The sequence below is a fragment of the Lithobates pipiens genome, unplaced genomic scaffold, assembly GCF_037356315.1.
Source record: "Lithobates pipiens isolate NorthernLeopardFrog02 unplaced genomic scaffold, aLitPip1_a1.2 Scaffold_16, whole genome shotgun sequence".
Lineage (NCBI taxonomy): Eukaryota > Metazoa > Chordata > Amphibia > Anura > Ranidae > Lithobates > Lithobates pipiens.
This window is the reverse complement of record NW_027507748.1, coordinates 120,754,795-120,781,990: the sequence shown is the minus strand read 5'-3', so window position 1 is coordinate 120,781,990 and position 27,196 is coordinate 120,754,795.

Sequence of the window (27,196 nt, the reverse complement as noted above, 5' to 3'; positions counted from 1 at the left end):
TTACTATATTACCAAGCAGAACACATGCATGCGGCAAGCCATCACTCCCGAACAAAGGCTTGTCGTCACCTCACGTACTTAGCGTCAGGGGGAGACGTCTCAAGGACCTCAAGTTCAAGACTGGGATCTCCCCCCAGGCTCGGGGAATCATTATTCTAGAGACCTGTTCTGCCATCATTCAAGTCCTGCAGAAGGACTATATTTAAGTAAGATTTATCCATTAACATCACATTCTATGTATTGCTAATGTTTGCTAATGTATTGTATTAATTTTTTCATTCCATAATTACCATTATTGTAATATGCTGTGAATGTCCTCTTTGTCCTCATGCATGCTGTAAGCTTATAATGCTCCTTTTTTGTCCTTCATGCATATTTGCCTTCACTAACCTCCCCAGCATGCTATCCTTGGCCCATACACACCTAACCTAGTAACTTAACAATATATTTTGTCAGTTCCATTTTAGTGCTTACCCTAAACACCCCCTAAAATGTGTACAAATGTTATCGTTGTCCTTAAATTCAGGAAGAGTGCAAGAAGCCATTTTGGGGGGGGGGGCCCAAACTCATTTGGAACCCTCCCTCCCCCCAACCGCTAAGTCAACCAATACTCTATCGGCTGACTTTGCCAAACCCATACACACTTACCTCTTTTGTGGTCTCATTTATGGATGAATTCACCAAATCATGTAGTTCAAGGGCCTGCCTCAATACTTTCAAATGGTACTGTTGAAAGTTTTGGCTGCCTATGATCTTGATAGGTAATAAAAGAAAGTAAAAATGTGCTTCAATTTGGACAGTGTGTATCGTTTTTTTTTTCTATTATGACACTTCTTACCTGTCCAGTGGGCTGCAAAAAGTGTAAGTAAGGATGAGCTGGCCAAAGTAACACACATTATTCAGAGAATTTGCAATTACCTGCTGTCTCTTGCCAGAAGAGTGGTGGAGAAGGCCTTTGGCATAATGGCAAGCCGGTTCCATCTCTGAATATAAACTGAACCACATCAGGTTGTGCTGCTGCATTCTACACAACTTTTAAGGAAGAATGCAGCCAGCTATCTGGCCTCTGTTTCGACTAAGGCCGACTTTTCATCTGAAACTGCAGTGATGACGGCTCTTGAAAGTGGCCGTGCTGGCTTACCCACCCAAAGCGCCCCCAAAGTAAGACAAATATATGTTGATTACTTTGTGGGTAGAGGGGCATTTGCTTTACAACAAAATGTGGTGGATGTGCAATAAAAGTTTTTTTCAAAAACGAAAATCCTATTTCATTTGAATTACTATTTGTGTTTCTTATCTGTCTCCTAGGTTCTCAAATGCCCTTTTCATTTTGCCCATTTTCTTCAATAGTGCAAACGTAACTTATTAGATACATGAGGTGACAATCTTTTCTTCAGCTAACTATTATGTTGTGCTGTGGGTCTGCTACACACGCACAATGCGATTGTTGATAATGTATGTAATGCATTATTATAAAAATATTCATCATTTTTAACTCCTTGAATTAATTGCTTGGAGTCCCTAAATGGCCTGATTTTGGCACATTTTACAGCACATTGTCACTGTAACTACACCAACTTAACAAATACACTGGTATTGAGCATTGAAATAAGAAGCCACACATTGTATAAAACATTTTACTCCAAGAACATGTGCGTTATAAATGGTTTTTGAACAAACCAACATCTTAGTGTATAACATGTATGTTTGACATTAACTTTCCATTTTTGGGCGTGTTTAGCCCCAAAAATCAACACACAGCCATTAATGTCTAAACCGCTAGCAAAAAAAGTGAGTACACCCTAAGTGAAAATGTCCAATTTGGGCCCAATTAGCCATTTTCCTTCCCCGGTGTCATGTGACTTGTTAGCCCTTGTACACACGGTCAGACATTCTGACAACCAAATCCGTTGGATTTTGTCCGACGGATTTTGTCCTACGGATTTTGTCCAAAACTGTTGCATACACACGGTTAGACAAAGTTGTCAGAAAATCCGATTGTACATAACGTGATGATGTTATTTCATTACGATGGGACTACGTTCAGGCTAGTAGCCAATAGCTTTGGTCTAGGAATTTGATCTGAGCATGCGTGGCACTTTGTGCGTCGGGGTAGGCTACACATGATCGGAGTATGTCCGATCAGAGCATTTTTTTTTTTTTGGGGGATTTTCAAAGAGCTTTATTGAAAATGCTGAATAAAATACAGATTAAGACATGGAAAATAACGGACAAAACATAGGTAAGATATAATGTCCATAAACAACAACAACAAAGAGCATATAACTCGAACAAGCGCACACAATTGAGGGATTATTCCAGTTCCTCAAGATGGAAGGGAACTGGAAGGGGGGAAGGGAGGGATAGGGGATGGAAGGAAGAAGTGAGAGGGATGGATACCAGTATGGGATCGAGATTAGTATGTAGTTAGTGAGCTGTGTTGCCTGTCTCCGTGTCATTCTTATCGCAGTGGGTTCAGGGAACTCTAAGGCCGCGCACACACGCGCGGACTGTTCGCCCAACTTTGTCCGCTGAACAGTGTTTGGGCGGACAGTCCGCTCGTGTGTGGGCTTTCAGCGGACAGTTTCAGCGGACAGTTTGACGAACAAGGTTTTTCGGAAATTCCGTAAAACTGTCCGCTGAAACCTTGTTTCAGCGAACAGTCCGCCCGTGTGTAGGCTTGTTCGTCAAACTAAGTTCCGCGCATGCTCAGAAAGGATTTACACGCCGAAAGTTATAATGCAGTGTATAGGACGTCGTATTTTTCGTCCCGTCGTACGTGCCGTTCACGTCATCGCGCACGGTTTCAGCAAACTGTTCGTTCGTCGTGTGTGGCCATGTCCGTCCATGCTAATTTTGAGCGGACTGTTTGCCGAAACTGTTGGACGGACAAAGTTGGGCGAACAGTCCGCGCGTGTGTACGCGGCCTAAGGGAGAGTAAATCAGGAAGATTACCTCTACACGGAGGTTATCACCGGGGGTAAAAGTTATGTTCTAATCAGGTACAGGGTTTAGCCCTGGGGTCAGAGAGCCAGGGCTTCCAATGGTAGTGGAATTTCCTCAAGGACATTTGTGATTTTGCAAAGAGATGCTCCATCAGCAAATGTTCATTTAAAATTTCAATGACATGGCTGACATTGGGAGCAATGGGTTGCTTCCATCGGCAGGCTATAGCTAGTCGGGCTGCTATAAAGATTTGTGTGACAATAGGGTGAAAATGTGGAGGCCAGACTGAGATGTCTAGGCCAAATAAGGCCATCTGCGGGGTAATGACAGGAGACAAGCTGGTTACCTCATGTATGAAATTGGTGATGTCTGTCCAGAAAACATTTATAAAGCAACACTCCCACCAAATATGAAGTGTATGTCCGTCTGTATTGCAGTTTCTCCAACATTTGCTGGAATGAGCAGGGAAGATGCGGGCTAGTTTTACAGGCGTGTAGTACCAATTGTATAGAATTTTAACTACAGTCTCCCAGTGGGATACATTTCTTGAGTACCTTGCTGTTAGGCGAATTGCCCAGTACCAGTCTGATGGGGGAATATGAGTGTTCAGTTTGGCCTCCCACTGAGTAATTGCTGGAGGGCTTTCAAGTTGAGACTGTTGGGCCAGGAGAGCATAGAAGCAGGAGATGCCGCGGGTCCTGTTGGTGGGCGAGCAAAGGAGTTGGACGATGCCTTTAGTGGTGTTGCAGGTGGATGTTGGGATTGAGGAGAGAATGTGACGTACTCTCAAATATATGTAGAAATCCTTGTGAGAGAGTAGGAAATCTATTTGTGAGTTGCTGGAAGGAGAGTAGATGGTTGTCCTGAAATAAATCTCCAATATTCCTGATGCCTTGTGCCATCCATCTCTGCATAGGTAGATCCGGAGAGAGGAGAGAGATGGCTGCAAGAGGCATTTGACGAAGAGCTTGGGGGTGTATTCCCCCTGCGCTTTGTGATACAGATTTCCAGATATTTAACGTTGCGTTCAGAGTGGGTAAAGAGGATTGTGTGGGGTGAAAGCCCATCCATATGGCTGCTAGGAGATGCGAGGGTGCGTGTACGATGTCTATTGCTTTGATTATAGTCCAAGGCTGTAGCGAAGACATATCCCAAAGTTTTCTGGTTTGATCGAGTAAGGTCGCTTTGTGATATAGTCTGAGGTTGGGCACTCCCAGACCAGCAAATTTCGTCGGCATGTATAGCAAGGAGGCCTTAACTCTTGGTTTGCGACGATCGGAGCATTTTGTCGGAAACTTTTACTGACAAGTTGGAAAAGTTGGTCCGTCGGATATTCCGACGGAAACAGTCCGATGGAGACCACACACAGTTGGAATATCCGACAAAACGGTCCGATAGGGCTTAGTGTTACAAGGTCTCTGAGTATCTGAAAAAAAGATTTGTTGCTCTACATAAAAATGGCCTAGGCTATAAGAAGATTGCCAAGACCCTGAAACTGAACTGCAGTATGGTGGCCAAGACCATACAGCGGTTTAACAGGATAGGTTCCACTCCGAACAGGCCTCGTCATGGTCGACCAAAGGAGTTGAGTGCAGGTGCTCAGTTTCATATCCAGAGGTTGTCTTTGGGAAATAGACGTATGAGTGCTGCCAGCATTGTTGCAGAGGCTGAATGGGTGGAGGGTCAGCCTGTCAGTGCTCAGACCATACGCCGCACACTGCATCAAATTGGTCTGCATGGCTGTCGTCCCAGAAGGAAGCCTCTTCTAAAGTTGATGCACAAGAAAGTCCACAAACAGTTTGCTGAAGACAAGCAGACTAAGGACATGGATTACTGAAACCATGTCCTGTGCTCTGATGAGACCAAGCTAAACGTTTTTGGTTTAGATGGTGTCAAGCGTGTGTGGTGGCAACCAGGTGAGGGGTACAAAGACAAGTGTGTCTTACCTACATTCAAGCATGGTGGTGGGAGTGTCATGGTCTGGGGCTGCATGAGGACCAAACCATTGGGCCCAATTTGTTACTCACTTTTGTTGCCAGCGGTTTAGACATTAATGGCTGTGTGTTGAGTTATTTTGAGGGGACAGCAAATGTACACTGTTATACAAGCTGTACACTCACTACTTTACATTGTAGCAACGTGTAATTCCTTCAGTGTTGTCACATGAAAAGATTTAATAAAATATTCACAAAAGTGTGAGGGGTATACTCACTTTTGTGAGATACAGTATGTGCTGTGTGGCAGAGCAGTGTGGATCTCAGGGCAGGATGGGCATAAATGCAATTCTGTTGGCAATTAAAAGTGCTCTTATAAATGTATTTAATCTGTGTATTTAGTTACCTGCAGGAAGTTCAGCTTCAACTATTAGAAATATTTTATACTTTTTTCATTTTATGTACATTTTCATACAACTAATAAATCCAGTTATATTAACAATATAACTGTAAAATATTGGACATGGAATTGTGTTCTGTATACAGTATTTGTATTATTTTTTTACTCGAACATACGTCTGTACTAACTATACATCTTTGTACTGGATATTATTAAGAATTTACTATTGGGGGTTAATTGATTTCCCATACTATACTACATCCTAGAGATCATGTACTGAGCACTACCAGGTTCAACCCTATGAAATCACATACCGGTGCTCAGGGAGGAGAGAACAAGCAGGCTCGGTGATTACTCTTCATCCCTACCACAAGCATGAGCTCAACTTCAGTAAATCCTGCCTTCTGCCCTCTCTGTGTAAAAGAATAATGGCTGTAGCTGGCAGATAAAGCAGCAGTTTATGTTTTGGAAGATGTTCCAGTGTCAGGCAACTATAGACAATATGTCACACAGGAAACCTATCCTGCTAAATATTTCTGAGGTTTCTTCAAAAGCATCTGGAGCCCCAACATTATGAATTATTTCTCACAAGGGAAGACGCTCCTTTCATTTTATATCCACTAATTATATTAGGGAATTGAATGTATATCCATGTATGGTGCACAGTAATGTGAATTTTTCATGGGATAGTTATTAAATAATGCCACACTCAGAGACTTTCTTTCAGAGATTAAAAAGAATGAAGAGGCAGTGGGGATGTTCTTTAGGGATGGCCAAACTGTTCGCCCGGCGGTCGTTTCACAGCGAGTTTTACGTTTTCACGATTCGCCCGATCGGCGGACTATTGCTGCTGTTCGCCGTGGGAAATATTTGTTTACAGTGTGAAAGAACTTTGACCCATGATGACACATCCATCATGGGGTACAGGACAGCCAATGGAGACATTTCAGCACATGGACAATTGGACATTCCCCCTAACTTATAAATAGACCTGATCTGGCGGCCATTTTACACTCTTTCTTGTGTCATTATAGGGAGAGGTTGCTGTGTGGAGCAAGGAGAGACTGCAGTGACACAAATCGCTAGCTATTAGGTCCACAAAAGTCCTTTTAAGGATTGGTATGGTATAGGTGTAGTACAGGATATAGGGTTGAGTACACTGCTGTGCTAGTGATTGTGGCAGCAGCCTGTCTTTTGTCAGTGCAGAGAGGGACAGGACGCTGTGTGCAGCAGGGACAGTCAGTTTAATCACTAGCTGTTACTATTAGGTCCACAAAGGTCCTTTTAAGGACTGGTATTGGTGTACAATATATAGGGTTCAGTGCACTGCTGTGCTTGTGATTGGAGCAGCCTGTCCTTTGTCAGTGCAGCAAGGACAGTCAGTTTAATCACTAGCTGTTACTATTAGGGCCACAAAGGTCCTTTTAAGGACTGGTATGGTATAGTTGTAGTACAGTATATAGGGTTGTACACGTATAATATACTTTCTTCCAAATATAGAAAGAATATTATACTTGACTGCTGCCCTATTCTGCAGCAGTCCTTTATCAGTGTAGGGACTGAGGTACAGTCTGCACATCCCTAGCTACTCGGTTCACAAAGGTCCTTGTAAGGACTGGTATATCTGTACAATATATAGGGTTGTGGTGCACTGCTGCAGATTGCTGCCCTATTCTGCAGTAGTCCTTTATCAGTGTAGGGACTGAGGTACAGTCTGCACATCACTAGCTACTCGGTTCACAAAGGTTCTGACGGCCGTCAAGCATGTAACCTGTGGCACCCGTGTAGATTTGGTTTTACTGCCACGGATTGCATGCAGGCCTGGCTTTTCTTATCCTCCTCCTCCTACTCCATCCTCCTCCCTCTCCTCCTCGTCTGACTCCTCCTTTTCCGCTGCTAGCGTCACTTCCGCTGCGCCGCCCAAGCTCCCCAGAACATGCCAGGTGAGACGTTGCCATGCCGTGCTGCGTCTGTTGTGCCTGGAAGCCAAGAGCCACACTGGCCCGGCACTCCTTTCAGCTTTGCGTTCACAGGCAGATCAGTGGCTAACACCGCTCAATTTGACAGTTGGTAAAGTGGTGTGTGACAATGGTGCCAATCTGCTTAGCGCATTGAAACAGGGCAAAATTACGCACGTGCCATGCATGGCACACGTCTTAAACTTGGTCGTGCAGCGATTCAAGGCCATGGCTCGCCTTGCTGACATTTTGTGGCGACACAATCTGCCGGTCAGACGTCTTATTTGTGATTGCCCGACGCGATGGAACTCAACCTTCTATATGCTTAATAGGCTGCTCCAGCAGAAACGTGCAGTTAACGTCTACCTGTATGAACTCTGCGGCAGAACAGGGGTGGTACTGACGCAGCCCCTAATCCACAATGGCTCATAAGTGATATGGTCCAGAAATATTTGGACAGAATAAAGGTGGAGAAAGCATCTGGACCTGATGGCATCCACCCACGGATCCTAAAAGAATTGAGCTCTGTAATTTCAAAGCCATTGTATCTAATTTTTAGGGACTCATTAATGACAATAATAGTACCACTGGATTGGCGCAGGGCCAATGTGGTGCCTATATTTAAAAAGGGAACAAAGTCTTTACCAAGTAATTATAGACCCGTTAGTTTAACTTCTATAGTTGGGAAGATACTGGAGGGATTAATAAAAGACCACATAGATGAGTTCTTGCAGGAAAAAAATATTTTGAGCAACAGACAGCATGGATTCATGAAAGACAGGAGTTGTCAGACAAACCTGATTTCTTTTTATGAGGTGGTAAGTAAAACCTTGGACCGAGGGGTGGCGGTGGACATGATATATTTGGATTTTGCAAAAGCGTTCGATACTGTTCCGCACACACGGCTCATGTGTAAGGTAAAGTCTACAGGTTTGGAAACATCAGTTTGTAGATGGATAGAAAACTGGCTAAAAGACAGAATTCAGAGAGTAGTGGTTAATGATTCTTACTCTGAATGGTCTAAGGTTATGAGTGGTGTACCCCAAGGTTCAGTGCTAGGACCCTTACTTTTTAATATTTTTATAAATGATATTGGGTCTGGGATCAAGAGTAACATTTCCGTCTTTGCAGATGACACCAAGCTATGCGGTGCAATAACGTCCTTACAGGATGTCACCAATTTACAAGCAGACCTCAATGCTCTGTCTAATTGGGCGACTATGTGGCAGATGAGGTTTAATGTTGAGAAATGTAAGGTTATGCACTTGGGGGCTAAGAATATGCATGCATCATACACGCTAGGGGGAGTACAACTGGGGGAATCCATAGTGGAGAAGGATCTGGGGGTTTTGGTAGATCATAAGCTCAATAATAGCATGCAATGCCAAGCTGCGGTTTCCAAAGCGAGCAAAGTCCTTTCCTGTATTAAGAGAGGTATGTACTCCAGAGAGAGAGATATCATTTTGCCCCTGTTCAAATCATTAGTAAGACCTCATCTGGAATATGCCGTTCAGTTTTGGGCACCAGTTCTCAAAAAGGATATCGGGAAACTGGAGAAAGTGCAGAGAAGGGCAACCAAACTGATAAGAGGCATGGAGCAACTCAGCTATGAGGAAAGATTAGAGGAACTGAATTTATTCACTCTTGATAAGAGGAGATTAAGGGGGGATTTGATCAACATGTACAAATATATAAGGGGTCCATATAGGGAACTTGGTGTCGAGTTATTCACTTTAAAGTCAACAAAGAGGACAAGGGGGCACTCTTTACGTCTAGAGGAGAAGAGATTTCATCTCCAAATACGGAAAGGTTTCTTCACAGTAAGAGCTGTGAAAATGTGGAATAGACTCCCTGCAGAGGTGGTTATGGCCAGCTCAGTGGATTGCTTTAAGAAAGGCCTGGATTATTTCCTAAGTGTACGTAATATAACTGGGTACTAAAATTTATAGGTAAAGTTGATCCGGGGAAAATCCGATTGCCTCTCGGGGGATCAGGAAGGAATTTTTTCCCCTGCTTTAGCAAATTGGATCATGCTCTGCTGGGGTTTTTTGCCTTCCTCTGGATCAACTGTGGGTATAGAATTGGGTATATGGGCTGGTATATGTATATATGTATGTATGTGTGTATATATATATATATATATATATATATATATATATATATATATATATATATATAGTATTTATTTATTTATTTATTTTTTGGTTGAACTGGATGGACTTGTGTCTTTTTTCAACCTGACTAACTATGTAACTATGTAACAGGTTCTGGGGAGCTGGGTTTTTTTTCACCGCGCCAGTGGCTGCTCATGCGCGCCGCATGCAGACTTCTGCGGCCATTTGAGGAGATCACCAAACTGGTCAGTCGCAGCCATGGCGCCATCAGTGACATGGTACCTTATGCCTTCTTTATGAAGCGTGCATTGCGTCGTGTCATTGATCAAGCTGTGGATGAGTAGGAGCGGGAAGATGAGGAAGTCGCAATGCTGGATGAATTCCCAGGGTGGGCTACTCTATCTGAGACAAGTGAACAACAGGAGTCTGAAGAGGAGTCAGAGGAGGATGGTGCCGGGGCGGATGAGGAGGAGCAAGAAGAGCATGCTTTAAACCTTTCTGGGATCCCTGTTGTTGTGCGTGGATGGGGAGAGGAGAATGAAGAGGACGACATTATCCTGGATGATGAGCAGGAGCCAGGCCACCACACCGCTTTTAGTTTAGTGCAAATGGGGGCCTTCGTGCTCCAGTGTTTTAATAGGGACCCCCGTATAAAAAGCATAAGGGTCAAGGACCAGTACTGGGTGGCAACGTACTTAGACCCCCGGAACAAACACAAAATGGCGGAAATGTTACCGCCGTCACAGAGGGCTGTCAGAATGGAGCACTTCCAGGCCTTGCTTCGAGAAATGCTGCATTCTGCTTTTGCGTGCGCTGGCAGAGGAGCAATTCCCACTCCCAGAGAAGGAGTTGCGAGTACCAATCCAACAGCGCCTGCAAGAAAAGGCCGGTTTGAAGATGTGTTGGTGACTTCTGATATGAGGTCATTCTTTCAGCCGACCCATCGACAGGTGTCATCCGGATCCAGCATCAGGGAACGCCTAAACCGTCAGGTGTCCAACTACATTGGGTTAACGGCCGATGTGGACGCTCTGAGGAGTGATGAACCCCTGGACTACTGGGTGGGCAGGCTTGACCTCTGGCCAGAGCTTGCCCAATTTGCAATCGAACTGTTGGCTTGCCCCTCGTCCAGTGTCCTGTCCGAAAGGACGTTCAGCGCAGCAGGGGGGATCGTGACCGATAAGTGTACTCGCCTAGCTCACGACAGTGTTAACTACCTCACATTTCTAAAAATGAATGAGGCATGGATCTCGGAGGAATTCAACACATGTGACCAGTAGACCATGTATATGTCTAGAAACGATTTTTTTTAATTGAGCACACAGACCTTCTTTCTTCATTTGGCTCACTTCCTTGTACAAAAAAAGAACACCGTACTATATGCCCGTACCCTCCTGTTTGAAGAGGTTGAGCGGTGTCATATTTCTACTGGGGCTGCTCATTATGAGGGGCTCCCACCATCCCTGTGCTGTGCTGACTTCCTCCTGGGGCTGCTTATTATGAGGGGCTCCCACCATCCCTGTGCTGTGCTGACTTCCTCCTGGGGCTGTACCTCTGCTGTGCATATTATGAGGGGCTCCCACCATCCCTGTGCTATGCTCATTATGAGGGGCTCCCACCATCCCTGTGCTATGCTCATTATGAGGGGCTCCCACCATCCCTGTGCTGTGCTGACTTCCTCCTGGGGCTGCTTATTATGAGGGGCTCCCACCATCCCTGTGCTATGCTGACATCCTCCTGGGGCTGCTTATTATGAGGGGCTCCCACCATCCCTGTGCTGTGCTGACTTCCTCCTGGGGCTGTACCTCTGCTGTGCATATTATGAGGGGCTCCCACCATCCCTGTGCTATGCTCATTATGAGGGGCTCCAACCATCCCTGTGTAATGCTCATTATGACGGGCTCCCACCATCCCTGTGCTATGCTGACTTCCTCCTAGGGCTGCTTACGGTGCAGGTGTCAGTGCTGTATATCATGGTGCTGGTGTCAGTGCTTTATGTCACGCTGCTGATGTCAGTGCTCTCTATCACGGTGCTGGTGTCAGATCACTCTATCACGGTGCTGGTGTCATTGCTGTATGTCACGCTGTTGATGTCAGTGCTCTCTATCACGGTGCTGGTGTCAGATCACTCTATCACGGTGCAGGTGTCATTGCTGTATGTCACTCTGCTGGTGATCATCTCCTGCACCCTCTTCTTTCCCTACCCTGACCTTCCCTCTCTTCCATTGCCTTCATGCACTCCACAGTCCTGAATTGTCACAATTTCACATATAAAAAAAGAATGCTTGTAGTTGTCGATCCCAGATTCACCTCATACATGTGTTATGTCATTGGCCATGTCGTGGGGCTATGTTTGCACAGCTAGTAATTATTTTGTGGCTGCAAATTTGACCTGTAGGTTTGCAAAGTTCACCTCCCACTGAAGTCAATGGGGCCCGCCGCGAACGTTACGGTTCGCGAACTATCGCTCCGCGTTCGCGAAACGTCCCGTCGGAAGTTCGTCCATCACTATTGGTGAAGTCCTCATCATTACACGGTCATTGATGAGGAGTCCTCGATCAGAGGAGAGACTGTGGGGAGTTGTGCCAAATCGATGTGGCCTGAGGGTGCAGGATTTGCAAGCTGGGCTGGCAGAGAACAGTGTCCACCATTCAATACAAGCTATTAAACTACTATGCCTCCGAGGAGAGGTACTGCAGGCCTCTGGCCTAGTGGCAGCAACTAATTAGAGTCAGCATAAGACTATTCAGAGTGGGATCTTTTGCACATAGGAGAAGATGTGGCAAGAAATGAATGTGCTGCAGTATAAGTTTTGTGCAGGAGGGAAGGATTTCTGGAAACATCACCCTTACACGGTCATGGGTGAAGTCTTTATCTTTACACGGTCATGATAAGGAGTTTCTGGAAGCAATAGTCTGCAGGAGTTAAGCTGAAGGGGGGAGCAATAGTCTGCATGTTGATGCAGGGAAAAGACTAGCTGTTATACATGCACATCATTTCTTCAGGCTCAAACTAAGTTCTGATCTATAAATATGATGGCAAAAGTATTTGATCTATGGGCATCCCATATACCCCTTTCCCCAACCAAGTTATACCCCCCAATAAACAAAACATAACAAAAGCAAATGACTGTTCATTTTCTCTGAGGTGATATATGAAGGTCTGGCAGTGGGGTGATTTGGTGGATGTTTGTTACTAGTGGCTAGTGATGGACGAACTTCCGACGGGAGTTTCGCGAACACGGAGCGCGAAGGCGGCCGATAGTTTGCGAACCGTAACGTTCGCGGCGGGCCCCATTGACTTCAATGGGAGGCGAACTTCGCAAACCTACAGGTCAAATTTGCAGCCACAAAACAATTAATAGTGTGCAAAACATAGTCCCACCACATGGCCAATGACATAACACATGTATGAGGTGAATCTGGGATCGACAACTACAAGCATTCTTTTTTTATATGTGAAATTGTTGTGACAATTCAGGACTGTGGAGCGCATGAAGGCAATGGAGGAGAGGGAAGGTCAGGGACCAGGGTAGGCAAAGAAGAGGGTGCAGGAGATGATCACCAGCAGCGTGACATACAGCAATGACACCTGCACCGTAATAGAGTCATCTGACAACAGCACCGTAATAGAGAGCACTGACATCAGCAGCGTGACATAAAGCACTAACACCAGCACCGTGATATACAGTACTGACAGCAGCACCGTCATAGAGAGCACTGACATCAGTAGCGTGACATAAAGCACTAACACCAGCACCGTGATATACAGCACTGACAGCAGCACCGTGATAGAGAGTACTGACATCAGCACCGTGATATACAGCACTGACACCTGCACCATAAGCAGCCCCAGGAGGAATTCAGCATAGCACAGGGATGGTGGCAGCCCCTCATAATGATCATAGCACAGGGATGGTGGGAGCCCCTCATAATGAGCATAGCACAGGGATGGTGGGAGCCCCTCATAAAGAGCATAGCACAGGGATGGTGGGAGCCCCTCATAATAAGCAGCCCCAGGAGGATGTCAGCATAGCACAGGGATGGTGGGAGTCCCTCATAATAAGCAGCCCCAGGAGGATGTCAGCATAGCACAGGGATGGTGGGAGCCCCTCATAATAAGCAGCCCCAGGAGGAAGTCAGCACAGCAGAGGCGAGGTGGGAGCCCCTCATAATAAGCAGCCCCAGGAGGAAGTCAGCACAGCACAGGGATGGTGGGAGCCCCTCACAATGAGCATAGCACAGGGATAGTGGGAGCACCTCAAAATATGCACAGCAGAGGTACAGCCCCAGGAGGAAGTCAGCACAGCACAGGGATGGTGGGAGCCCCTCATAATGAGCAGCCCCAGTAGAAATATGACACCGCTCAACCTCTTCAAACAGGAGGGTACGGGCATATAGTACGGTGTTCTTTTTTTGTACAAGGAAGTGAGCCAAATGAAGAAAGAAGGTCTGTGTGCTCAATTAAAAAAAATCGTTTCTAGACATATACATGGTCTACTGGTCACATGTGTTGAATTCCTCCGAGATCCATGCCTCATTCATTTTTAGAAATGTGAGGTAGTTAACACTGTCGTGAGCTAGGCGAGTACGCTTATCGGTCACGATACCCCCTGCTGCACTGAACGTCCTTTCGGACAGGACACTGGATGAGGGGCAAGCCAACAGTTCGATTGCAAATTGGGCAAGCTCTGGCCAGAGGTCAAGCGTGCCCACCCAGTAGTCCAGGGGTTCATCACTCCTCAGAGCGTCCACATCAACCGTTAACCCGATGTAGTCGGACACCTGACGGTCTATGCATTCCCTGATGCTGGATCCGGATGACACCTGTCGATTGGTCGGCTGAAAGAATGACCTCATATCTGAAGTCACCAACACATCTTCAAATCGGCCTCTTCTTGCAGGCGCTGTTGGATTGGTACCCGCAACTCCTTCTCTGGGAGTGGGAATTGCTCCTCTGCCAGCGCACGCAAAGGCAGAATGCAGCATTTCTCAAAGCAAGGCCTGGAAGTGCTCCATTCTGCCAGCCCTCTCTGATGGCGGTAACATTTCCGCCATTTTGTGTTTGTACCGGGGTTCTAAGTACGTTGCCACCCAGTACTGGTCCTTGACCCTTATGCTTTTTATACGGGGGTCCCTATTAAAACACTGGAGCACGAAGGCCCCCATTTGCACTAAACTGGAAGCGGTGTGGTGGCCTGGCTCCTGCTCATCATCCAGGATAATGTCATCCTCTTCATTCTCCTCTCCCCATCCACGCACAACAGGGATCCCAGAAAGGTTTAAAGCATGCTCTTCTTGCTCCTCCTCATCCGCCCCGGCACCATCCTCCTCTGACTCCTCTTCAGACTCCTGTTGTTGACTTGTCTCAGATAGAGTAGCCCCCCCCCTGGGAATTCATCCAGCATTGCGACTTCCTCATCTTCCCGCTCCTGCTCCTCCACAGCTTGATCAATGACACGACGCAATGCACGCTCCATAAAGAAGGCATAAGGTACCATGTCACTGATGGCACCATGGCTGCCACTGACCAGTTTGGTGATCTCCTCAAATGGGCGCAGAAGTCTGCATGCGTCGCGCATGAGCAGCCACTGGCGCGGTGAAAAAAAAAACAGCTCCCCAGAACCTGTTCTTCCGCAGAGTTCATACAGGTAGACGTTAACTGCACGTTTCTGCTGGAGCAGCCTATCAAGCATATAGAAGGTTGAGTTCCATCGCGTCAGGCAAACGCAAATAAGACGTCTGACCGGCTGATTGTGTCGCCGCTAAATGTCAGCAAGGCGAGCCATGGCCGTGTAAGATCTTCTGAAATGGGCCGAGATTTTCCTTGCCTGCCGCAAGATGTCCTGGACCCCAGGGTATTTGACAAGGAATCGCTGCACGACCAAGTTTAAGACGTGTGCCATGCATGGCACGTGCGTGATTTTGCCCTGTTTCAATGCGTTAAGCAGATTGGCACCGTTGTCACACACCACTTTACCAACTGTCAAATTGAGCAGTGTTAGCCACTGATCTGCCTGTGAACGCAAAGCTGAAAGGAGTGCCGGGCCAGTGTGGCTCTTGGCTTCCAGGCACAACAGACGCAGCACGGCATGGCAATGTCTCACCTGGCATGTCGAATAGGTTATGGGGAGCTTGGGCGGTGCAGTGGAAGAGACGCTAGCAACGGAAAAGGAGGAGTCAGCCGAGGAGGAGAGGGAGGAGGATGGTGTAGGAGGAGGAGGAGAAGAAGAGCCAGGCCTGCATGCAATCCGTGGCGGTAAAACCAAATCTACACGGGTGCCACGGGTTACATGCTTGACGGCCGTCAGAAGGTTCACCCAGTGGGCAGTAAAAGTGATATACCTTCACTGCCCGTGTTTGCTAGACCACGTGTCTGTGGTCAGATGTATCTTGGCACCGACACTGTGTGCCAGAGATACATTCACTTGCCGCTGAACATGGCCATAAAGCTCTGGGATGTGCTTCTCTGAGAAATACTTCCTTCCTGGGACCTTCCATTGTGGTGTTCCAATGCCCACAAATTTGCGAAAGGCCTCCGAGTCCACCAGTTTATATGGCAATAGTTGGCGGGCTATGAGTTCTGACAAGCCAGCCGTCAACCGTTGGGCAAGAGGGTTATCCGGCATCACCATTTTTTTACGCTCGAACATTAGGCCCAAGGAAGCCTGCCTTTTTGCAGAAAAACGTGAGCTTGGCATGATGGAAGGTGGAGTGGAGGACAATTGTGAGGAGAGAGGAGAAGGAGAAGTAGAAGACAAGGCTGGACTGTGAGAGCCTGGAGTGTGGCTTTGTGTGTTCCGTTGCTCCCACTCAGTTCGGTGATGGCTGCTCATGTGCCTTCTTAAGGCGGTCATCCCTAGGTGAGTGTTGGGCTTACCGCGACTAATGCGTTGACTGCAAAGATTGCAGATGGCAATGCTATTGTCAGCAGCGGGCACGTTAAAAAAAGCCCACACTGCGGAGCCATGTGCCGGTGTCCTGGGAGCACCAGATGTGACCGTACATGGTCGATGACTCGCTCCTGATACATTTGCAGTCTGCTTTGTCCCTCCTGTGCAATGTAAGTTATTCCTGCTTCTCCTCCCTATCTGCTGGTCCATATCTCCCTCTGAACTCCCCTCCTCTTCCTCTCTTGTGGGCACCCACGTGACATCACTAGACACGTCATCGTCGACGTCACCTTCCCCACCGCTATAAGTAGAGATCTCGGAGTAGGCAGCAACACCAGGGACCAACCTCCTCCTTGGGCTGATCTGGGTACTGTCGTCAGACTGCTGAGTAGCGGTTGTTGCTACCTCCTCTTCCTGATCCAATACCAAGAGTGGCTGCGCATCAGAAATGTCTTGATATGGATCGGAAAATAATTCCTGTGACTCAAGCGGAAGGTATGTGGTGGTGGTGGTGTTGTTGGTGGTAGTGTCTTTGGGGGTGCACATAGCAGAGAGTGAAGAAGAGGGTGCAGATCGAGAGGATGAGGAGGGTGCAGAAGAGTAAGGCTGAGTGAGCCACTCAACCAAGTCTGGTGCGTCCTTTAAAGTAATTGAACACACCTTCTGCAACTTCCCACTTTGGCTCAAGCCTGTTGCTCCTGCCCTACCCCTACCACCCCTGCGGAAGGGCCTGCCTCTTCCTCTGCCTGTAATTTTTTAAATGACCCTGTGACAAAACTCTCAGTCCCTATACCGATGAAGGACTGCTGCAGTATAGGGCAGCGGTCAGCAGTAGTGCACCTCAACCCTATGTATTGTGGACCTATACCAGTCCTTATAGAATGGCAGACTGTACCTCACTCAACCCTATGTACTGTAGTACCCTATACCTTACCAGTCCTTATAAGGACCTTTGTGGAACAAGTAGGTTGTGTGTGAGTGATTAGCAGACTGTACGTCAGTCCCTATACCGATGAAGGACTGCTGCAGTATAGGGCAGCGGTCAGCAGTAGTGCACCTCAACCCTATGTATTGTGGACCTATACCAGTCCTTATAGAATAGCTGACTGTACCTCACTCAACCCTATGTACTGTAGTACCCTATACCTTACCAGTCCTTATAAGGACCTTTGTGGAGCAAGTAGGTTGTGTGTGAGTGATTAGCAGACTGTACATCAGTCCCTATACCGATGAAGGACTGCTGCAGTATAGGGCAGCGGTCACCAGTAGTGCACCTCAACCCTATGTATTGTGGACCTATACCAGTCCTTATAGAATGGCAGACTGTACCTCACTCAACCCTATGTACTGTAGTACTCTATACCTTACCAGTCCTTATAAGGACCTTTGTGGAACAAGTAGGTTGTGTGTGAGTGATTAGCAGACTGTACGTCAGTCCCTATACCGATGAAGGACTGCTGCAGTATAGGGCAGCGGTCAGCAGTAGTGCACCTTAACCCTATGTATTGTGGACCTATACCAGTCCTTATAGAATGGCAGACTGTACCTCACTCAAACCTATGTACTATAGCACCCTACACCAGGTTATTACCAGTATTATTTTAAATTGCTCTACTGCAGGGTAGTCTTGCCGGTCACCATTGCAGACTGACAGCGGTGAGAGGCGGTGGTTTGGAGGACCGTCTATGTGGACAGCTTTGCCCCTGATGCCTACATACTTAGATGTGCCTGTTTTAATCATCAACCATGTGAGTTGCTAAATGTTGTACCTTCATTAAATGTAACCATATTGATCCACTTAGAGGCGCCTCTCTGTAGCTCCTGCTGGATTTTCCTTCTAATTCCCTTGTGGAGGCTGAGAAATTTGAGTACTGTGAAGGCTGTCATTTATGGATGTACATTTTATGGTTACACAACCTGGTCACATTGCTATATTTTTTTTATATGGACTATAAACGGAAGAATGTATGAATAAATGGTTGTGGAACAAATCATTTGATTTTCCATTATGGGAATGGAATTTGCTTTGATATACAAGTGCTTTGGATTACAAGCATGTTTCCAGAACGAATTATGCTCGTAATCCAGTGTTTACTGTATCAGAATTACTATATCTCCATGTAGCCCCAAGACTTGGTATTTTCACCCACCTAATAACAGATGAGGTTTTCAGGGAATGGAATGGCACACTGCAAGACAAGTAAGAAATGCATTTTATATGCTTCTGAGATTATTTTGAGGTACTTCTGACCTGCTTCCTAGTGATTTTGAGTTGGTTTTGCATTCCCAGTGACTTTCATGTTAGGCCTCATTCACACAAGACGGATCCGCTCAGCGGAGTCCGCCAGCTCAGCAGGAGATCTCTCCGTTGATCAGGGCCATCTTTAATACTGATTGGACCCTGGGAAAAAAAATTCTTGGGCCCCCCCCATGCAGTTTCGCTCTCCAGCTGCTTTGAGACATACAATAAATAGCAGCTAAACAAAATATCCATTTACTGAATCAGATCAGGCAGTGATTGCGATTGGTTGCCAGAGGTTACAGTGTATCGTTACCGCTCACTGATTAGTTTCTAGAGGTTACAGCACATTATGTATGCTTGTTGATTGGTTGCTAGAGATTACTGTACATCAATACTGCTCACTGATTGGTTGCTAGAGGTGACTGTACATCTTTACTGCTTACTGATTGGTTGCAATAGGTTACTTAATATCATCTCACTGCCTGCACACCATGGACTGAAGAGGTGAGGGGACCCATTAATAGACTGAAAACTCCTAGGATCCTAGGACTCCTGTGATCAGTGGCAGTGCTGGGGGGAAGGGTGGGTGTGATCAATTTCCAGCATGCCCCTTTATCTCCCCAGTGGGCAGCATTCCGTATAGGTGATGGTGGATATGACCTCAGGGAGGCATGGTATATATATATATATATATATGAATATTGCCTCTATTTACATATGAATGCTGCTGGTCTGTCGCTATTTACATATAAATGCAGCCACTATTTACATATCAATGCCAGTATTCACATGCAAACACAGGGTCTGCAGGTGAGTCATCTGTACACAACAATAGGGCAGAGCTGGGTAGCATTAGTAATATAACTTCACACTGAGATATCAGGACACAGCACTGGACTAAAACCTTGAGGGACAAGGGAATTTAAACTGGGATAGTTGGCAAGTATGGGGCAGCTGCTTTGGGCCCCACAATCATGACAGGGCCCAGGGCAGCTGCCCCTTTTGCCCTGCCTTAAAGACGGCCCTGCCATTGATCTTCGCTGAGCCAGCGGATGACAGGTCTGTCTCTGCTCACTGAGCAGGGAGGGGCCTGTCAGATTGCCGGTGATTGTCCTTTTTCATCAGATCTCATCCGATCTGATCCCCCAGGACGGATGTGACCTGTGAGGGGTTAGCTCGGCAGCGGGTGTGTGTGACCCCCTGGATGGGTTCACAACACAAAATCAGGCACAGCAGACAGCGTTGTAGGTGCAAAAAACAAAAGATGCAGTTTATTTATGCTACATGCAGTGATACATATAACAGCCAAAAAATAAATAAAACATGAAAATAAATCCTGGTCAGCTTGACCTCTAACTACACACTTAGATTCCCTGTCTAACAACTGAGTGCAGCCTTGTGCTGCACCAGTCCCTGTCTCTGTTGTAGAGGGTTGCCACACAGGCGTTAACTCACCGCACAGAACAGATATCACACTCCCCAGTCTATACAACACAAAACTGGTTCCAGGATGGAGCATCTCCCTAAGCATGCTGGGGTTTTTTGTAGAGGTCTTAATGAGCCCACTTACTTCAGCTGGGCTCATTAACTCTTCCCCTCTAATTGTAAAGGTCTGCATAAAGCCTGAATCTAGGGCACACATATTTCCCATCCTGGATACAACCAGGTGACTTTACCTGCGTGCTGCCACATACCCCCCCCCCCTCTTGTTTCAACCTTGGGGTTGTAACACAAGCAGTCAGACACGCATGTATCCGAGACAAAGCATCCACATTCCCCATTTTAACACCAGGGCGATGCTTAACTGTAAAGTTAAATTCTTGTAGGGCCAGGAACCACCTATTTACCCTTCTATTGGTCTCCTTGTTCTGAGCCATCCACTTTAAAGGAGCGTGATCAGTCACCAGGTCAAAGTGCCTACCTAGCAGATAGTACCGAAGGGAATCTAGAGCCCACTTCACTGCTAAACATTCCTTCTCAATCGTGGCGTAATTTACCTCATGGGACTTCAACTTCCTGCTGAGGTAAATGACTGGGTGCTCTTCCCCGTTCCAGACCTGGGATAACACTGCTCCTAACCCAACGTCTGATGCATCAGTTTGTACAACAAAGTCCTTAGAGAAGTCTGGTGAGTACAACACTGGCTGGCTACATAAGGCTGTTTTTAAGGACTGAAATGCTTCTTCAGCCTCTGGGGACCATTTAACCATGACCGACTCTTTCCCTTTTGTCAGGTTGGTGAGGGGCACAGCCTGAGAAGCAAAATGGGGAATGAATCGTCGATAATAGCCAGCGATTCCCAGAAAGGCTCGTACCTGTTTCTTGCTGTTGGGACGTGGCCAACTCTGTATGGCCTCGACTTTATTGACTTGGGGTTTTATCACCCCCCTCCCAATAGTGTACCCAAGATATTTGGCCTCCTCCTGTCCAATGGTACACTTCTTTGGATTGGCCGTAAACCCAGCTTCCCGGATAGGACTGCTTGTACTTTCGGCAAATGTGAGACCCAGTCTGTGCTATGGATAATCACATCATCCAGGTAAGCTGCAGCATATTTCTGATGGGGCCTTAGGATCTTATCCATTTTCCGCTGGAATGTTGCCGGTGCATTCTGTAACCCAAACGGCATTCTCTTATATTGGAATGCCCCATCTGGGGTTACAAACGCAGTTTTCTCCTTGGCCGACTCGGCCAGAGGAATTTGCCAATAGCCTTTGGTGAGATCAAGAGTTGTCATATATCGGGCTGTTCCCAGCCGGTCAATCAACTCATCTATACGCGGCATGGGGTAGGTGTCAAATTTTGTAACTTTATTTAATTGTCGAAAATCATTACAAAACCGCCAGCTCCCATCAGGTTTGGGCACTAGTACGATAGGACTGGACCAGTCACTCTGGGACTCCTCTATCACACCCAATTCCAACATCCTTTGAACCTCCCCACGTATAGCCTCCCGTCGGGCCTCTGGTATTCTATAAGGTTTTAGTTTTACCCTTTCTCCTGGCGGGGTGATAATGTCATGCTCTACACCAGATGTTTGTCCCGGAAGCTCAGAGAAAATCTCTTTGTTACGAAGTACAAACTCTTTAACCTCCTGTTGTTGGGGTTTCGATAAGGTGTCTGCTATTCCAACCTCAGGAACTAAGCAATCAGGCTGTACTTGTGACAAAGTCTCTGCGACTAGGGATTCCCTATCCCTCCAGGCTTTCAGCAGATTGACGTGATAGATCTGCTCCGGCTTTCGCCATCCTGGCTGTCTAACCCTGTAGTTCACCTCACTAATTTTTTCAATTACTTCATATGGACCTTGCCATTTGGCCAGAAATTTGCTTTCAACCGTAGGGACTAGCACCAAGACCCTATCCCCCGGGGAAAAAGTACGGGTCTTGGCCCCACGGTTGTACACTCTCTGCTGTGCTAACTGCGCTTGGGTTAAATGTTCCTTTACAATTGGCATTACCTGTGCAATTCTATCTTGCATCAGGGCGACATGCTCAATCACGCTCCTGTGAGGAGAACTCTCATTTTCCCAAGTTTCCTTGGCGATATCCAGCAGCCCTCTTGGGTGTCTCCCATAGAGCAACTCGAAGGGTGAGAAACCCGTAGAGGATTGGGGTACCTCCCTAATGGCAAACATTAGATAGGGTATTAGACAGTCCCAATTCTTTCCATCTCTATCCACCACCTTCTTTAACATTTGTTTAAGTGTTTTGTTGAATCTTTCAACCAACCCATCTGTTTGGGGGTGATACACAGATGTACGCAATTGCGTCACTTTGTACAACTTGCATAATTCTTTCATAACCCGGGACATAAAGGGTGTACCTTGGTCCGTAAGCAGTTCCTTACAAATACCTACACGGCTAAAAACAAGAGATAGCTCTTTGGCTATGGTTTTGGCCGAGGTATTTCGGAGAGGAATTGCTTCCGGATAACGGGTGGCATAGTCCAATATAACCAAAATGTACTGATGCCCCCTGGCGGACTTCATTATCGGACCTACCAAATCCATTGCGATCCTTTCAAAGGGGACCTCAATGATAGGAAGAGGTACCAGCGGGTTACGGAAATGTGGCATAGGTGCCGACTTCTGACACACGGGGCAGGAGGAACAATAATTTTCTATTTCCTTCATGACCCCAGGCCAATAGAATCTCTGCAATACCCTCTCTCTGGTTTTCTCTGTCCCCAGATGACCTCCCAGAATGTGCCCATGAGCCAATTCTTTTTTCTTTTTTTCTTTTTTTTTTTTTCTAAGACACAATCAGCACAACTTTGATACTTGGCATCTTGGATAAACCCATCAGTAAATTCTTTCGTGTCAGATGTTGCTGTACCGGTGACTGGTTGAGCTACATGGAGAATAAAGTGAATAAAGTTCAGCAATCACTTTTCGAGAACTCTAGCACACCAAAGCCCATGAGCCAATTCTAACACCAACTTCCTGTAAGGTTTGGGCACTACAAGTTGCTCAATGGTTTCTTCTGCCCTTTGAGCCACTCGATACAGCAGGTCCCTTTCCATAGTGAAGTAAGGATAAGGGCAAGTCTTATCTGGGTTCACTAACTCGTCATCTATTTTCACCACATTTTCCCGTGCCTTTATTAGGGTGGGGTCTTTTAACTGTTCTGTGGCAAAATTTTCCCTGTGAACCTCAAGATCCGAAAACTCCACAGACGGCATGTTTTCATCTGAGGATGTTGGCTCCCCCCCAGTTTCTCGAGTTTCCCCCGCCAATACCGACAAGGGAAATTCAGGAGAGTCCTCACCACTCCCAGAGGAATTCTGGTCATCTTCCTGGTTTATAGGGGCACCAGTGGGGGGCTCAGGACAATCCCAGAGTTCCCAGAATTTTGGAAAATCCCTTCCCACAATAGCATCATGTGGTAAGTGAGACACTAACCCCACCTGATGAGAGAGGTTACCTTTGGGGGTCTCAAAAAACACTGAAGTTACAGGATACTCTCGGGTGTCCCCATGCACACAAAAAACAGCCACCCTGTTCTTCCCAGAGACCTCTGTAGTAACTAATTCAGCTTTTATCAATGATACCAGGCTACCTGAATCCAGCAACACATCAACATTTCTACCATTAATACACATTTTACATAAATGTTTCTCAGGTCCCCGAATGGCAGTGCATGCAACTGTCGCAAACAGCGACTGACGTCTCTCCCTTATAAAGTCACATTGCATAGGCTCATCCACAACGGGGCAATTGGCTGCAATATGTCCCTCTTGCCGGCAGCGGTAGCAAATAATCTTTTTCGCTGTCTCTTGCAGCATGGGCTTCCTGGGCTGCTCCCGCCAGACCTTAGGTAGAACTCCCACCCTCTCACTCTCTCCACCCTCACCCCTTGGAGTCATCTTACCCGCCACTGGGAATGATCTGGTCTTAGGGTGGAAAGTCCGTGAGTCCCTGGAAGAGGTGGTCAGGTTCTCTGTAGCCAAGTACCTCTCAACCAGATCCACAAGTTTATCTGCATTTTCTGGGTCTCCATGGCTTACCCATTTTTGGATGGCAGTAGGAAGAGCTCTCAGGAAACGATCCATAACAACACGTTCCACAATGTTTGGTGCGGTCAAAGTCTCTGGCTGCAGCCACTTCCTGCTCAGGTGAATGAGATCATACATTTGAGACCTGGGGGGTTTTCCAACCTGAAAAGTCCAATTATGCACACGCTGAGCCCGGACGGCCAGGGTGACACCCAGCCGTGCCAATATTTCTGTTTTTAGCACCACATAGTCTTTTGCTTGGTCAGGCTCTAGGTCATAATAAGCTTTCTGCGATTCCCCAGTTAACAGAGGGGCCACCAGTCCAGCCCATTGCTCCTTAGGCCACTTTTCCCTTTCAGCAGTCCTTTCAAATGTGGTCAAAAACACCTCCGGATCATCCTCTCCAGTCATTTTTGTCAATAAACGGCTCACACCAAAGGATGCGGTATTATTGTAACCACTTGCTTCATTGGTCTGCTGACGTTGCTGTATTAATGTCTCTATTTTCTGTTGAAAATTCTGCTCTTGCTTCTGCAACAGGTCTATGAAGCGGGCTTCAGATTGCTGCTGGGCTTGTTGCTGAGCTTCCAGACTCTGCAGGTGAGCTTTCTGCTGAGCTGCAAGGCTCTTTTGTAAAGCTGCATTTGTTTGCTGCTGATTTGCATTTGCTTGCTGCTGGTTTGCATTTGCTAGAGCCAGCTGTCTCAGTATCTCCTCCATGCTGGCCTTTAAATTTTTTTTAAAAAAACTGCCAAAATTCTCCACCAACTGTGAGGGGTTAGCTCCGCAGCGGGTGTGTGTGACCCCCTGGATGGGTTCACAACACAAAATCAGGCACAGCAGACAGCGTTGTAGGTGCAAAAAACAAAAGATGCAGTTTATTTATGCTACATGCAGTGATACATATAACAGCCAAACAAAAAATAAAACATGAAAATAAATCCTGGTCAGCTTGACCTCTAACTACACACTTAGATTCCCTGTCTAACAACTGAGTGCAGCCTTGTGCTGCACCAGTCCCTGTCTCTGTTGTAGAGGGTTGCCACACAGGCGTTAACTCACCGCACAGAACAGATATCACACTCCCCAGTCTATACAACACAAAACTGGTTCCAGGATGGGGCATCTCCCTAAGCATGCTGGGGTTTTTTGTAGAGGTCTTAATGAGCCCACTTACTTCAGCTGGGCTCATTAACTCTTCCCCTCTAATTGTAAAGGTCTGCATAAAGCCTGAATCTAGGGCACACATATTTCCCATCCTGGATACAACCAGGTGACTTTACCTGCGTGCTGCCACAGACCGTATTGTCATACGTTTGATTTTAGCGGATCGGATTGGATCGGAATGTCAGTGGACATGGTCACCGCTGACATCCGTTGCTCCATAGACCTTAGAGCTGCAACTAACGATTAATTTGTCTGTCGACTAATCTATCGATTATTTTTTTGATTAGTCAACGACTATCCGATTATTTTTTTTATTTTTTATTGAATCTAGTGTTTTTTTTTTGATTAGCTAATTAATCCTTTGGATAACCTTGAGAGTATTGTGTTGCAGAGTATTGTATTGCATAGTATTGGCGGGCAGAGTATTGTATTGCAGAGTATTGGCGGGCAGAGTATTGTACTGCAGAGTATTGTATTGCAGAGTATTGCATTGGCTGGCAGAGTATTGTATTGGCTGGCAGAGTATTGTATTGCAGAGTATTGCATTGGCTGGCAGAGTATTGTATTGCAGAGTATTGCATTGGCTGGCAGAGTATTGTATTGCACAGTATTGCATTGGCTGGCAGAGTATTGTATTGCAGAGTATTGCATTGGCTGGCAGAGTATCGGGCTGGCAGAGTATTGGCAGGGTATGGAGGGATGGCTGCTTCCATCCGACCTCTCCCCTCCACTGCACAGATTAGTACAGAGAGGGGAGAGAGAAACCGGCGTCATGTCATGACGCCGGTTTGTTTACAAGTGATTGCTCCATCAGAGCGATCACATTGTAAATGCCTGGGTGTAGAAAGATGGCCGCCGCTTTGGAGCTAGGCTGAAACCGCGGCCTCTCCTAAGGCCGAGACCGCTGAACGCTCCGCGGATCGCGGCATTTGCTTTTGGATCACGGATCGTGACGATCCGTTGCACCCCTAGGGACGGCGGCATGGAGGGGGAGAAGACAGGGGGGCGGCGGCACGGAGGGGGAGAAGAGAGGGGGATGGCGGCATGGAGGGCAGCGGTAGATACTAAACACTGCCACCACTGTGACGCATCGACGCCCTGCACGCACGTCGTCGTATTTTCTTAGTCGATTAAGTCGAAGCGTCGTGGCAGCTCTAATAGACCTGCATGGAGTGTCCATTCAGGTCCGTCTGAAAGGGGACTAAGGAAAAACACTTCTGAAGCTTTTCTTTACACATGGACATACGCTGTAAAAAATATTGTGCTGGGTCTACTCAAAAGAATTGAGGCAACTAGATGCATCAGCTTTTTAAGTGCTGTCCTCTAAACTTATTTTTGTCTGACTCATTAGACTTTTCATGTTTTCAACTTTGTTGTTTTAACCACTTGCTTACTGGGCACTTAAACACCCTTCCTGCCCAGACCAATTTTCAGCTTTCGGTGCTCTCACACTTTGAATGACAATTATTCAGTCATGCAACACTGTACCCAAATGAATTTTTTGTTCTTTTTTTCCCACAACTAGAGCTTTCTTTTGGTGGTATTTGATCACCTCTGGGGTTTTTATTTTTTGCGCTATAAATGAAAAAAAACGAAAATTTAGAAAAAAAACACATATTTCTTTGTTTCTGTGACAGAATTATGCAAATTATAAATTTTTCTTCATACATTTTGGCCACAATTTATACTGCTACATATCTTTGGTAAAAATAACCCAAATTAGTGGATATTATTTGGTCTTTGTGAAAGTTAAGCCCCGTACACACGAGCGGACTTTTCAACATCCAAAGTCCGTCAGACCGAGTCCGTCAGACTATCCGATCGTGTGTGGGCTGCAACGGACTTTTGATTCACCAAAGTCTGACGGACTTTAGAATATGGAACATGCTTCAAATTTTCCCGACGGAACTCCGCCGGACCCGGTCCCCTTCGAAAAATCCGCTCGTGTGTATGCTACTCCGACGGACTAAAACCGACGCTAGGGCAGCTATTGGCTACTGGCTATGAACTTCCTTATTCGAGTCGGGTCGTACGTCATCACGTTCGA